We start from the raw sequence: 13,557 nt of genomic DNA on the forward strand, positions 1-13,557 counted from the left end.
TTATTTGGATGGTCTTGTTGGGGTCAAAGGAACATTCACCAGTCAAATCCTATTGGAGAAGAAAGCCAAAAATAAGTACACCTTTCGTCTCAAATTATGTGAATTAATTTGATTATTCTTCGATTAAAATCACAATTTAAATATTTAAAAACTATAAAAAGATGTACAAGTTGCAATTCTTTTTCTATCAATATGATGACAAAACATATTTTAAAATATTAGTTAGTCTGAATCTTTAAAAAAAAGGTATCACACAAATTAATATTAAGGATAAGCTGGGAACGTGATAGAAGAAAGTGGGGCTGTTATCTAGGCATGAAGATGAAAGCTAGGCATAATGATGGTCACCAGTGGCATTAAAAGGTTAGATTCTTTTTACCTTTGTACTTTACAATTGGGGTGTCAATGGTTCCGTTCGGTAAGTTATTTTGTAAAATTTATACTATACTAATTTTTCGGTTATTCTATTATATATAACTAAAATTAGACTTTTTAAAATCGCCAATCATATCGGTTTCTCTTCGGTATCAGTACGGTTCGGTTAATTTTCGGTACTTTTTTAAATATCATGTAAAAGTCACTAGTAGAAGTAGAATGCAACAACATACATATTTTTATAGGACTTAGCAAATCTCTCTAGATATTTTTACATTTTAAAGGGTGATGAATTAAGAAAATATGAAAGATGGCTAGAGTATAGATCCATCAACTATTCTATAACAGCGTAAAAGAAACCAAGCAAATTAATATAAAAAAACATAAATCACACGAGTGAAAAGATATTAACCAAGCTTGGGCTAGGACTCAAGAATAAAATATATAGAAGATTAAATATTCAAAAAGATAAATCTAAATCATCATATTTAATACATTGTAGTTTGTTACTCATAATCACTACAATACCTTGTGTATTGCTAGTGAATATGCTGAAAATAATTTAGTTTCAATAAGAGTAGCATAATAGGTTTGAGAATTAGGATTTTGAGTTTAATTACTTGTTGGCTTGTAATTGTTTTCATAATTGCAAAACCCAAGAAAAAATTTAATTATTTATTATCTTTAAACTTAATATATAAATATATTTTTCACATATAAATTTATTCGGTATTTTTTTGGTTTATTTTCATAAAATAAAAAACTTACCTTAATTATCGGTACAGTTATAAATTTATATAAAAACAAACGTTTTTATTAAAAGAAACCTAAAAATCGGTTTGACACGGTATGATTTGATCGGTTTAGTCGGTTTTTAAATATGTATTGACACACCTACTTTATAAGTACTAAATTATTTCTTTTGCAGATAACTACTCCTATAGGATAGTAATCATAATTATTCCTAAATTATGCTCTAATCCGACATCATTAGCTATGTTTCTCGGGAACTAAATTAAGTACTCCATTACTTTTAGGGGCAATAGAGTGAGAAAACTTTGTCCTTGTACAATATAATAAGAATGTTCAGCTTGCTGATGAAAGTGTGGATTAAATTTTATGAGTGTCGTTCAACCTTGTTTTCATTATACAAAAGTTTTTTTTTTTTTTTACGTAAAAGTCATTCAATTTTATGTTCGTTACTTAAAAGTTATTTTTCTTTCTTTTGTTATAAAAAAAATTATTTGATTATGCTCTGGTTATCACAATAATAACTTTGACCAGATTTTACAAATCTTTCACCTGAAAAGTCTATTATGCCCTTGACATTATAAATTCTCCCATTTGTGTAATACATTCTATATTATATGCTATATAATATACTTTTACCCATGTATTTTACTTATAATTAAAATAACTTAATATTATTTTATTTATTATTTTTATAATATATTCGTACATTTAATTTTTTTAAAATATTATTTTTCAAGATATATAAGTAGCATTATTAAATTTGTCAGTAATATTACCGTGAACAAATCTCAAGTCCACGTTCTTAATCATGCTAAATGAAATATGTTTAATAAAAATTAAAAAACCAAAGCTCATTGATTTATCAGCCAAGCCATACCCATTAATTTAATAAATAAAATACCCACATTTAGCAAAATGACACATCAAATTAATACTTTCAAATAAATAATATTAACAAATAAAGTTTTACAAAACTTAATATTAAACACAAATATCTTCGAAACTTTTTTTAAAATTTTTATTGACTATAAAAAACTATCATTTGTTAAACAAATCTATTTTTATTATTTTAAATAAATATTAAAAAATAAATATTTTTTATTTTTATATTTAAAATATGTTCATGTTTGAATATGATTAAACAAATTGAGTGCCATAAAAAAATTAAACGAATGGATATATTATAAAAATAATAAATAAAATAATTTAAAGTTATTTTAATTATAAGTAAAATACTTAGGTAAAAATATATTATATAGTATATAATATAGAAGGTATTACATAAATAAGAGGATTTATAATGTCAAGGACATAAAAGACTTTTTAAGTAAAAGTATTATAAAATCTGGCCATTGTGACTTTTGTGATAAATAGAGCAAAGTAAAATAAGTTTTGTGTAATAAAAGAAAGAAAAATGACTTTTGAGTAATGAACACAAAGTTGAATAATTTTTATGTAACAAAAAAAAGTGACTTTTACGTAATGAACACAAAGTTGAATAACTACTCATAAAATTTACTCGAAAAATGTGACATAACCACTTGATTTTATCGTAACATAAGGAGTTCGCACTAGAGAAGCTTTTGACTTCCTCATCAAGTTGAAAGATTTAATAACTGTGAGTTCTGTTCAAATGTTAAGACCCCTACTCGATCATGAAAAGGAAGTTATAGCCGGTTTGGCCGAGTCTTTTTTTTTTGGGGGCCGAAAATAATTTTTTTGTAAAGTTGTGGTGCTTGACCAAATTTTTGAAAGAGAAAAAAAGTGATTTTGAATAGAAACAGAAGAGTTTTTGAGAAGCAGAAATAAGTAGCATATTCCCAAAAGTACTTTTTAAAAAAATTGCTTTTATTAAAAATATACTTAAAGTACTTTTAAGAAAAATATTTTTTAAAATATACAAATTTTAGAAGTTTAACTAAACATGCTATAAATCTAACACCTTTCCACTAGAGGCTGCAAAATTAACCCATTTAACTCGTCCAATTCACCCAAGTTTAAAGAGGTTAGGTTATGACCCTTTTAATTTATTGGCTTGATCCAATGAGTTGAACGAAAGTGACACCGTCAAGTTATTGGGTCAAAACCGGTTAAGTAGTGTAGCATAACGGGTCAAAATCAACCTAAACTAAAAAAAACACAGAATAAAATTTGGGTATTGGAAATTATCTAAATTTGTAAGAACTCAAACACTTTTTGTATAATAAAAAAAGGCAAAACAAAAAGGAGTAGAGTTTAGGTCATGTGTTGACGGGTTGAATTATGACCCTATTTAACCCATCTTAACACAAACCAAGCTTTAGATTGTTTGGTTCATGATATGTTTATTATAACTAGCAACAAAGGGTAAAACTCTTTTACACTCTTTTAAATCCTATTATTATAACCCAAAATTTACTTTGTATATCTATATATTATATTTTGAATTTCTTTGACATAGTTTAAAAGCACAATTCAGTTGTTGAGAAGGTTCAAAATCTTTATGAGATCGCTGGTTCAACTCCCACTGGCCACAGTGTCTTTAAAATTTTAATTTCTTTTTTTTTAATCCCCTGGACAAAAATTTTGTCCCCGTAATATATTTGAGATTAGAAAATATTAATTCTCGACTCCATGAAGATCTGGGGAAGTGGATGAAGAGTCAATAAAGCCATAGATAGTTACGATTAGGGGTGACAAAATGATTAAAAGAAAATAATTAACCACACATATTATCCAATAAAAAATGTGTTGGATAATGAACTATTTAAAAACGGGTCAAATATGAATAAGAACCACATTATCCATTTAGAAAACTGTCACGACCCAAACTAACCTCTGTCGTGATGGCGCATATCGTGAAATTAGGCAAGCCGACTCATTTCCAAAACAAACCGATATTTTTATTTCAAAGATAATTTCAAGGTTATTTAACATAAAACCTCCATTTAAAGAGTTTAAATCAAAGAAAAATAGAAGTGCGGAAAAGAAAAGCCCGACATCGCGGTGTCACTAGTCATGAGCATATACTACAATCTGTCTAACAATATCAAGGCTAACTCAGCCCGAAAAATTGCTAAATATAACTAGAGGAAGATAAGAGGGAGAAGAGCAGGGGCTGCGATCGCCAAACAGCTACCTTGCTATCTCTAAGAAAATCTGCAACCAGAACACTCAATAACTGCTACCGTGTCCAGCTACACCTGAATCTGCACACAAGGTGCACGGAGTAACGTGAGTACGCCAACTCAGTAAGTAACAACAATAAATAAAGTCTGAGTAGTAGTGACGAGCAATAAAGCATATAACGTACATATCAGAAAATCTCAGTAAAATACCACATGCTCTTAAAAATCAGGATTTGAATCAAACATCTCGTTTAAACCCAGTTCCAGTAAAAATTATTTAAAGACATTTTTTTTCCAACAGTTTTTCAAACAAAGGGTCAATGCAAAGGTGAGCAAAAAATGATGAAATTATAAACAGCCCCTCGGGCAAAACATCACTCATATACAGCCCATCGGGCAAACCTCACAGTCACTCGTGCTACTCGGGCATACCTTACAATCACTCTTGCCACTCGGGCATACCTCATAATCACTCTTGCCACTCGGGTCACTCGTGCCACTCGGGCATACCTTACAATCACTCTTGCCACTCGGGCATACCTCACAATCACTCTTGCCACTCGGGCATACCTCACAATCACTCTTGCCTCCCAGTCACTCAGCACTCGGCACTCGCACTCAGTAGGTACTTGCGCTCACTGGGGGTGTGTACAGACTCCGGAGGGGCTCCTTCAGCCCAAGAGCTATAATCTGCACGAACAACTCACGTGCGATAATAATAAAGTATGCTGCAGGCGGGCAGCCCCGATCCACACTCATCCTCACAAATCAGGCCCTCGGCCTCACTCAGTCATAAAGTATGCTGCAGGCGGGCATCCCCGATCCACACTCATTCTCACAAATCAGGCCACTCGGGCATTTCAGTAAAACAGGGCATTCGGCCCAAAATATTTATATGCATTAAAATAGAGTCATAAAATTGAGTTATGCGGTAAACAAGTATAAACATGACTGAGTATAGATTTTCAATCGAAAACAGTGAGAGGATGGTAAGAAACAGCCCCTAAGGGTCCAAACAGCATTGGCGCAAGGCCCAAACATGGCATTCAGCCTAATTTACAGAAAATCTTTCTAAAACATATAAGTATCAATGGTTTCAACAAAGTATGCAACTTTACAATTGATACGGGACGGACCAAGTCATAAATCCTTAACAGTGCACGCCCACACACCCGTCACCTAGCATGTGCGTCACTTCAAAATAGTAGAATGATACGAAATTCGGGTTTTCATACACTCGGAACTAGATTTATAATTGTTACTTACCTCAAACCGTGAAATTCTTATTCTGCAATGCCCTTTCCTCGTGAATTGGTCTCCAAACGCCTCGAATCAGGTCATAAATAATTCGTTTCAGCCAATAAAATTCATTGAAATTAATTCCACAAGATAACAATAATTTTTCCATAAAAACCCGAAAATTAGCTCAAAAATCGCCCGTGGGGCCCACGTCTCGGAACTCGAGAAAAATTACAAAATCCGAAAGCCCATTCAACCATGAGTCTACCCATACCAATTTTACCAAAATCCGACCTCAACTCGACCCTCAAATCTACAAATCTTATTTCCAAATTTCTAAGTTCCAATCTCCGATTTACACCTCAAAATCATGTAATCTAGTCGGATTATTAGATGATAATTCAATATTATGGAGTAGAAATGATCACAAGGGACTTACCTCAAGTTTTTCTTGAAAATATATCAAAAATCGTCTCTCCTCAAGCTCCAATTTGTCAAAAATGACAAATGGGACGAAGTCCCTGTTTTTATAATTCTGCCCAAATATCCTCGGTTCTGCCTCGATCTTGGCCTTCGATCGAGGTCCTCGATCCTGGTCCTCGATACTAGCCCTCAATCCTGGTTCTAGATCCTGGCCCTCGATCCTGGTTCTCGATCTTAGGTCTTCGATTATGTCTTCGACCCGACCTTCGACCGTGACCCTCGACCCTGGGCTCGATCATGGCTTCGATTGTGGCTCTCGACTCTGGGCTCAATCATGGCTTCGATCGTGGCCCTTGACCCTGGGCTCGATCTGGGCTCGATTTCTGGGCTCGAATCTGGCAGAAGAAATTTCCAACAGAAGGAAATTGCAGCAGTTGTTGTAGTTTAATTTTTGATCCGTTAACCATCCGAAACTCACCCGAGGCCCTCGGGACCTCAACCAAATATACCAACAAGTCCTAAAACATCATACGAACTTAGTCGAATCCTCAAATCACCTCAAACAACGCTAAAACCACAAATTACGCCCCAATTCAAGCCTAATGAACTTTGAAATTTCTAATTTCTACAAACAACTCTGGAACCTATCAAATCACGTCCGATTGACCTCAAATTTTTCACACAAGTCCTAAATGACATAACAGAGGTATTCCAATTTTCAGAATCATATTCTGACCCCGATATCAAAAAGTCAACCCCCCGGTCAAACTTCTCAAAAATAAAACTTTCGGCATTTCAAGCCTAATTCCACTACGGACTTCCAAATAATATTCCGGACATGCTCCTAAGCCCAAAATTACCATATGGAGCTATTGGAATTATCAGAATTTGAATCCAAGATCGTTTACAAATAGGTCCATATCCGATCCACTTTTCTAACTCAATTTTTTCAATTATGAGACTAAGTGTCTTATTTCACTCCGAGTTCCTCCCGGACCCGAACCAACTAACCATGTATAACATAATATAGCTGAATAACACAAAAAGAAGTAGGAATGGGGAAAGCAGGGTTATAACTCTCGAAACGACCGGCCGGATCGTTACATCCCCCCCTCTTAAACATCCGTTCTCCTCGAATGGGTCTAGAAACATACATGGAGTCTCAAATAGGCGTGGATATTTGCTCCGTATCTCCCGCTCGGTCTCCCAGGTGGCATCCTCCATAAGCTGACCTCTCCATTGCACCTTCACTGAAGCTATATCCTTTGACCTCAACCTTCGAATCTGCCGATCTAAAATAGCCACCGGCTCCACATCATAAGTCATATCACCCTCCAACTGAACCGTGCTGAAATCCAAAACATGGGACAGATCTCCAATATACTTTCGGAGCATGGAAACATGAAACACTGTATGCACACTCGACAAGTGGGTGGCAAGGCAAGCTTATAAGCCATCTCCCCTATTCTCTGAAGCACCTCAAAAGGCCCAATGAACCGGGGGCTCAACTTGCCCCTCTTCCCAAACCTCATAACACCCTTCATGGGTGATACCTTCAGCAAAACCTTCTCCCCAACCATAAAAGATACATCACGAACCTTCCTATCCACGTAGCTCTTCTGCCTAGACTGCGCCATGCGAAGCCGCTCCTGAATCAATTTCACCTTATCTAATGTGTCCTGGACCAAGTCTGTACCTAAGAGCCTAGCGTCACCTAGCTCAAACCATCCAACCAGAGATTTACACCTCCTCCCATACAAAGCCTCGTACGGAGCCATCTGAATACTCGACTGATAACTATTGTTAAATGCAAACTCTGCGAGTGGAAGAAGCTGGTCCCATGAACCCCCAAAGTCAATGACACAAGAACGAAACATGTCCTCCAATATCTGAATAGTGCGCTCGGACTGCCCGTCCGTCTGAGGGTGAAAGGTTGTGCTCAACTCAACCTGAGTACCCAACTCTCGCTGCACGACCCTCCAAAACTGCGATGTGAACTGAGTACCCCTATCTGAAATGATACAAACTGGGACACCATGCAGGCGAATGACCTCTCGGATGTAAATCTCAGCCAACCTCTTTGAAGAGTAAGTAGTACCAACTGGAATGAAGTGCGCGGACTTGGTCAGCCGATCCACAATAACCCAAATAGCGTCAAACATCCTCGAAGTCTGTGGGAGCCCAACTACAAAGTCCATAGTGATCCGCTCCCACTTCCACTCTGGGATCTTTAATCTCTGAAGCAAGCCTCCCGGTCTCTGATGCTCATACTTAACCTGCTGACAGTTTAGACACTGAGCCAAAAACCTGACTATATCCTTCTTCATCCGCCTCCACAAATAGTGCTGCCTCAAATCCTGGTACATCTTCACGGCACCCGGATGAATGGAATACCGCGAGTTATGGGCCTCCTCAAGAATCAACTCTCGAAGCCCATCTGCATTAGGCACACATATCCGACCCTGCATTCTCAGCACCCCGTCATTACCAATAGTCACATCCCTAGAATCACCTCTCCGAACCCTATCCTGAAGAACGAGCAAGTTAGGGTCATCATACTGACACTCCCTGATACGGTCATAAAGAGAAGACATGAAGACCACACAAGCCAATACCCGACTAGGCCCCAAAATATCCAATCTGACAAGTTGGCCTGCTAAGGTCTGAACATCTAATGCCAAAGGTCTCTCTGCTGCTGGAAGATATGCTAAACTCCCCAAACTCTCTGCCTGGCAACTCAAAGCATCTGCCACCACATTGGCCTTCCCCGGATGGTACAAAATAGTGATATCATAGTCCTTAAGAAGCTCCAACCATCTCCGCTGACGCAAATTAAGATCCTTCTGCTTTAACAGATACTGCAGACTCCGGTGATCAGTATAGATCTCACAATGAACCCCATACAAATAATGATGCCAAATCTTCAAGGCGTGAACAATGGCTGCTAACTCAAGATCATGGATAGGATAGTTCTTCTCATGGGTCTTCAACTGGCGCGAGGCATAGGCAATCACCCTACCCTCCTACATCAAAACACAACCAATGCCTATCCTCGAGGCATCACAATACACGGTGTAAGAACCTGAAGCTGATGGCAGAACTAACACTGGAGCTGTGGTCAAAGCAGTCTTGAGCTTTTGAAAGCACTCCTCACACTCATCTGACCACCTGAATGGAGCACCCTTTTGGGTCAATTTGGTCAAGGGCGATGCAATAAATGAAAATCCCTCCACAAAGCGACGGTAGTAACCCTCCAAACCAAGAAAGCTCCTAATATCCGTGGCTGAGGACGGTCTGGGCCAACTCTACACCGCCTCTATCTTCTTCGGATCCACCTGAATACCCTCACTGGACACCAAGTGCCCCAAGAATGCTACTAAACTGAGCCAAAACTCGCATTTGGAGAACTTTGCATAAAGCTTCTCATCCCTCAATCTCTGTAATACAATCTTCAAATGCTGAGCATGCTCCTCCTGGCTATGAGAGTACACCAAGATGTCATCAATGAATACAACAATGAATAAGTCCAAATAGGGCTGGAATATACTGTTCATCAAATGCATGAACGCTGCTGGGGCATTGGTCAGCCCAAAAGACATCACCAAGAACTCATAATAGCCATATCGGGTCCTGAAAGCTGTTTTAAGAATATCTGAATCCCGAATCTTCAGCTGGTGATAACCGGACCTCAAATCGATCTTGGAGAACACCCTCGCTCCCTGAAGTTGGTCGAATAAATCATCAATACGAGGCAAAGGATACTTGTTCTTGACTGTGACCTTGTTCAACTGCCTGTAATCAATACACATTCTCATGGAACCATCCTTATTCTTCACAAATAGAACCGGTGCACCCCAAGGTGACACACTAGGCCGAATAAACCCCTTATCGAGGAGTTCCTAAAGCTGTTCTTTCAATTCCTTCAACTCCGCCGGTGCCATACGATACGGTGGAATAGAATTGGGCTGAGTGCCCGGCACCAAATCAATACCAAAGTCAATATCTCTGTCAGGCGGCATGTCCGGTAGGTCTGCAGGAAATACATCCGGAAAATCACGTACCACCGGAACAGAATAAATGACAGGAGTCTCTGCACTAACATCCCTCATAAAAGCCAAATAAGATAGGCAACCCTTCCTAACCATACGTTGAGCCTTCAAATATAAAATCACCCTACTTGGTACATAATCTACAGAACCGCTCCACTCAACCCTCGGAATTCCTGGCATAGCCAACGTCACCGTCTTAGCGTGACAATCTAGAACGCATGACATGGAGATAATCAATCCATACCCAATATCACATCAAAGTCAACCATACTGAGCAACAATAGATCCACTCGGGTCTCTAGACCCCCAATAGTCACCACACATGACCGATATACGCTGTCCACAATAATAGTATCGCCCACAGGAGTAGATACATGTACAGATAAAACTAAGGACTCACGGGGCATATCCAGAAAATGGGCGAAATACGAGAAAACATATGAATACGTGAAACCAGGGTCAAATAATACTGAGGCATCTTTGTGGCAAACTGAGACAATACCTGTAATCACAGCATCTGAAGCAACAATATCTGGTCTGGCAGGGAGAGCATAGAAACGGGCCTGACCACTCCCTGATCTGCCTCCTCCTCTAGGGCGACCCCTAGCTGACTGACCTCTACCCCGAGCTGACTGGGCGGGTGGTGAGGTAGCTGGTGCTGTAGTCGGAGGCTGACTACTCTGCTGAGATAGACCTCCATGACGATGAGGACACTGCCTCTACATATACCCAAGCTCCCCACACTCAAAACAACTCCTTGGTGCTGGCGGCGGAAACTGAAGGGAACCCTTAGCACCAGGATGACTGGTAGAAGAACCTGGCATGGAAGAGCCCTGAACAGGTGGAGCACGGGACGAACTCTGAACTGGAAGGGCACTAAGTGATGAGTGGCCCTGATGAGAACTGTGAGGACCATGGCCAGATGATGCACCCCGATGCAATGGCCGAGCTGACTGAGCCTGTCTGAAATGACGACCTCTACCGTGCTGGAACTAACCCCTAAAAGGAGCACCGCTGAATCCACCCTAACCACGAGGCCTCTTGGCCTCCCGCTCAACCCTCTCCTGATCGCGAACCATCTCAATCTGCCGGGCAATGTCGACAACCTCATCAAAGGTAGCACCCGAAACCCGCTCCCTGGCCATGAGCAACTGTAGCTGATAAGTGAGGCCATCAATAAACCTCATGATCCTCTCTCTATCCGTGGGAACCAACCAGATAGCATGACGGGCCAACTCGAAGAACCGCATCTCATACTGCATCACAGACATATCACCCTGGCGAAGCCGCTCAAACTGTCTACGCAGCTCCTCTCTGTGGGATCGGGGCATGAACTTCTCCAAAAAGACCACGGAGAACTACTGCCAAGTAAGGGGTACTGCGCCAATAGGCCTACGCCTCTCGTAAGTCTCCCACCATCTGAGTGCAGCCCCAGAAAACTGAAAGGTAGTGAATGAGACCCCACTGGTCTCTAGAATACCTGTTGTCTGAAGCATCCGTTGGCACCTATCCAGAAAATCCTTAGCATCCTCTGACTTGTGCCACTGAAAGATGGTGGCTGGAGTCTCTCAAACCTCTCCAACCTACGCCTGATCATCCTCAGGCATAGCAGGAACCACATAATCCTGAGCAACAGCAACCGGCTGGGCTGGTGGTGCCTCCGATGTCTGAAGTCCCTGAATAACCTGTTCAGGTGTGTGAGCGACAGGAGACTGAGTGCCTCCCGTGGCCTGAGAAGTGGCTGCGGCCGTCGAAATAGAAACCGCCTGAGCAAGGCCAGCACACGTTGTCAGAATCTGAGCTAGGGCCTCCTAAAGGCCTAGAATCACAATAGGCACATGTGGTGTTTGAGCTGGTGCATCGACAACTGGAACCTGGTCCTGATCTGGGACAACCGGTGGATCTGTAGGTACTGCCCCAGCTGTTGTACGGGCTGCACCTCTGCCCCTACCACAGCCTCTACCGCGGCCTCGGCCTCTCGCGGCCCTAGCTGGTGGTACTGGTGGCTGGCCCTCCTGACCGGTAGTACGAGTGCTCACCATCTGTGAGAGAATGAAACAACAAATGTTTAATTACTAGAATCAACAAATTGGCACGACAAGAATCCAATAATGTGAAGTTTCCTAAAGGTTCCGCAGCCTCTCGAAGATAAGTACAGACGTCTCTGTACCGATCCGCAAGACTCTACTAAACCCGCTCATGACTCGTGAGACCTATGTAACCTAGGCTATGATAGCAATCTATCACGACCCAAACTAACCTCTGTCGTGATGGCGCCTATCGTGGAACTAGGCAAGCCGACTCATTTCCAAAACAAATCGATATTTTCATTTCAAAGATAATTTCAAGGTTATTTAACATAAAACCTCCATTTAAAGAGTTCAAATCAAAGAAAAATATAAGTGCGAAAAAGAAAAGCTCGACATCGGGGTGTCACTAGTCATGAGTATATACTACAATCTGTCTAACAATATCAAGGCTAACTCAGCCCGAAAAATAGCTAAATACAACCAGAGAAAGATAAGAGGGAGAAGAGCAGGGGCTGCGATCGCCAAACAACTACCTTGCTATCTCCAAGAAAATCTGCAACCAGAACACTCAAAAACCGCTACCGTGTCTAGCTACACTTGAATCTGCACACAAGGTGCAGGGAGTAACGTGAGTACGCCAATTCAGTAAGTAACAACAATAAATAAAGACTGAGTAGTAGTGACGAGCAATAAAGCATATAACGTTCATATCAGAAAATCTCAGTAAAATACCACATGCTCTTAAAAATCAGGATTTGAATCAAACATCTTGTTTAAACCCAGTTCCAGTAAAAATCATTTAAAGATATTTTTTTCCAACAATTTTTCAAAAAAAAACTCAATGCAAAGGTAAACAAAAAATGATGAAATCATAAACAACCCCTCAGGCAAAACATCACTCATATACAGCCCATCGGGCAAACCTCACAGTCACTCGTGCTACTCGGGCATACCTTACAATCACTCTTGCCACTCGGGCATACCTCACAATCACTCTTGCCACTCGGGCATACCTCACAATTACTCTTGCCTCTCAGTCACTCAGCACTCGGCACTCGCACTCAGTAGGTACCTGCGCTCACTGGGGGTGTGTACAGACTCCGAAGGGGCTCCTTCAGCCCAAGCGCTATAATCTGCACGGACAACTCACGTGCGATAATAATAAAGTATGTTGCAGGCAGGCAGTTCCGATCCACACTCATCCTCACAAATCAAGCCCTCGGCCTCACTCAGTCATAAAGTATGCTGCAGGCGGGCAGCCCCGATCCACACTCATCCTCACAAATCAGGCCACTCGGGCATTTCAGTAAAACAGGGCATTCGGCCCAAAACATTTATATGCATTAAAATAGAGTCATAAAACTGAGTTATGCGGTAAACAAGTATAAACATGACTGAGTATAGATTTTCAATCAAAAACAGTGAGAGGATGGTAAGAAACAGCCCCTAAGGGTCCAAACAGGATTGGCGCAAGGCCCAAACATGGCATTCAGCCCAATTTACATAAAATCTTTCTAAAACATATAAGTATCAATGGTTTCAACAAAGTATGCAACTTTACAGTTGCTACGAGACGGACCA

This window comes from Nicotiana tabacum, chromosome 21 (assembly GCF_000715075.1).
Source record: "Nicotiana tabacum cultivar K326 chromosome 21, ASM71507v2, whole genome shotgun sequence".
In the NCBI taxonomy this organism is placed as follows: Eukaryota; Viridiplantae; Streptophyta; class Magnoliopsida; order Solanales; family Solanaceae; genus Nicotiana; species Nicotiana tabacum.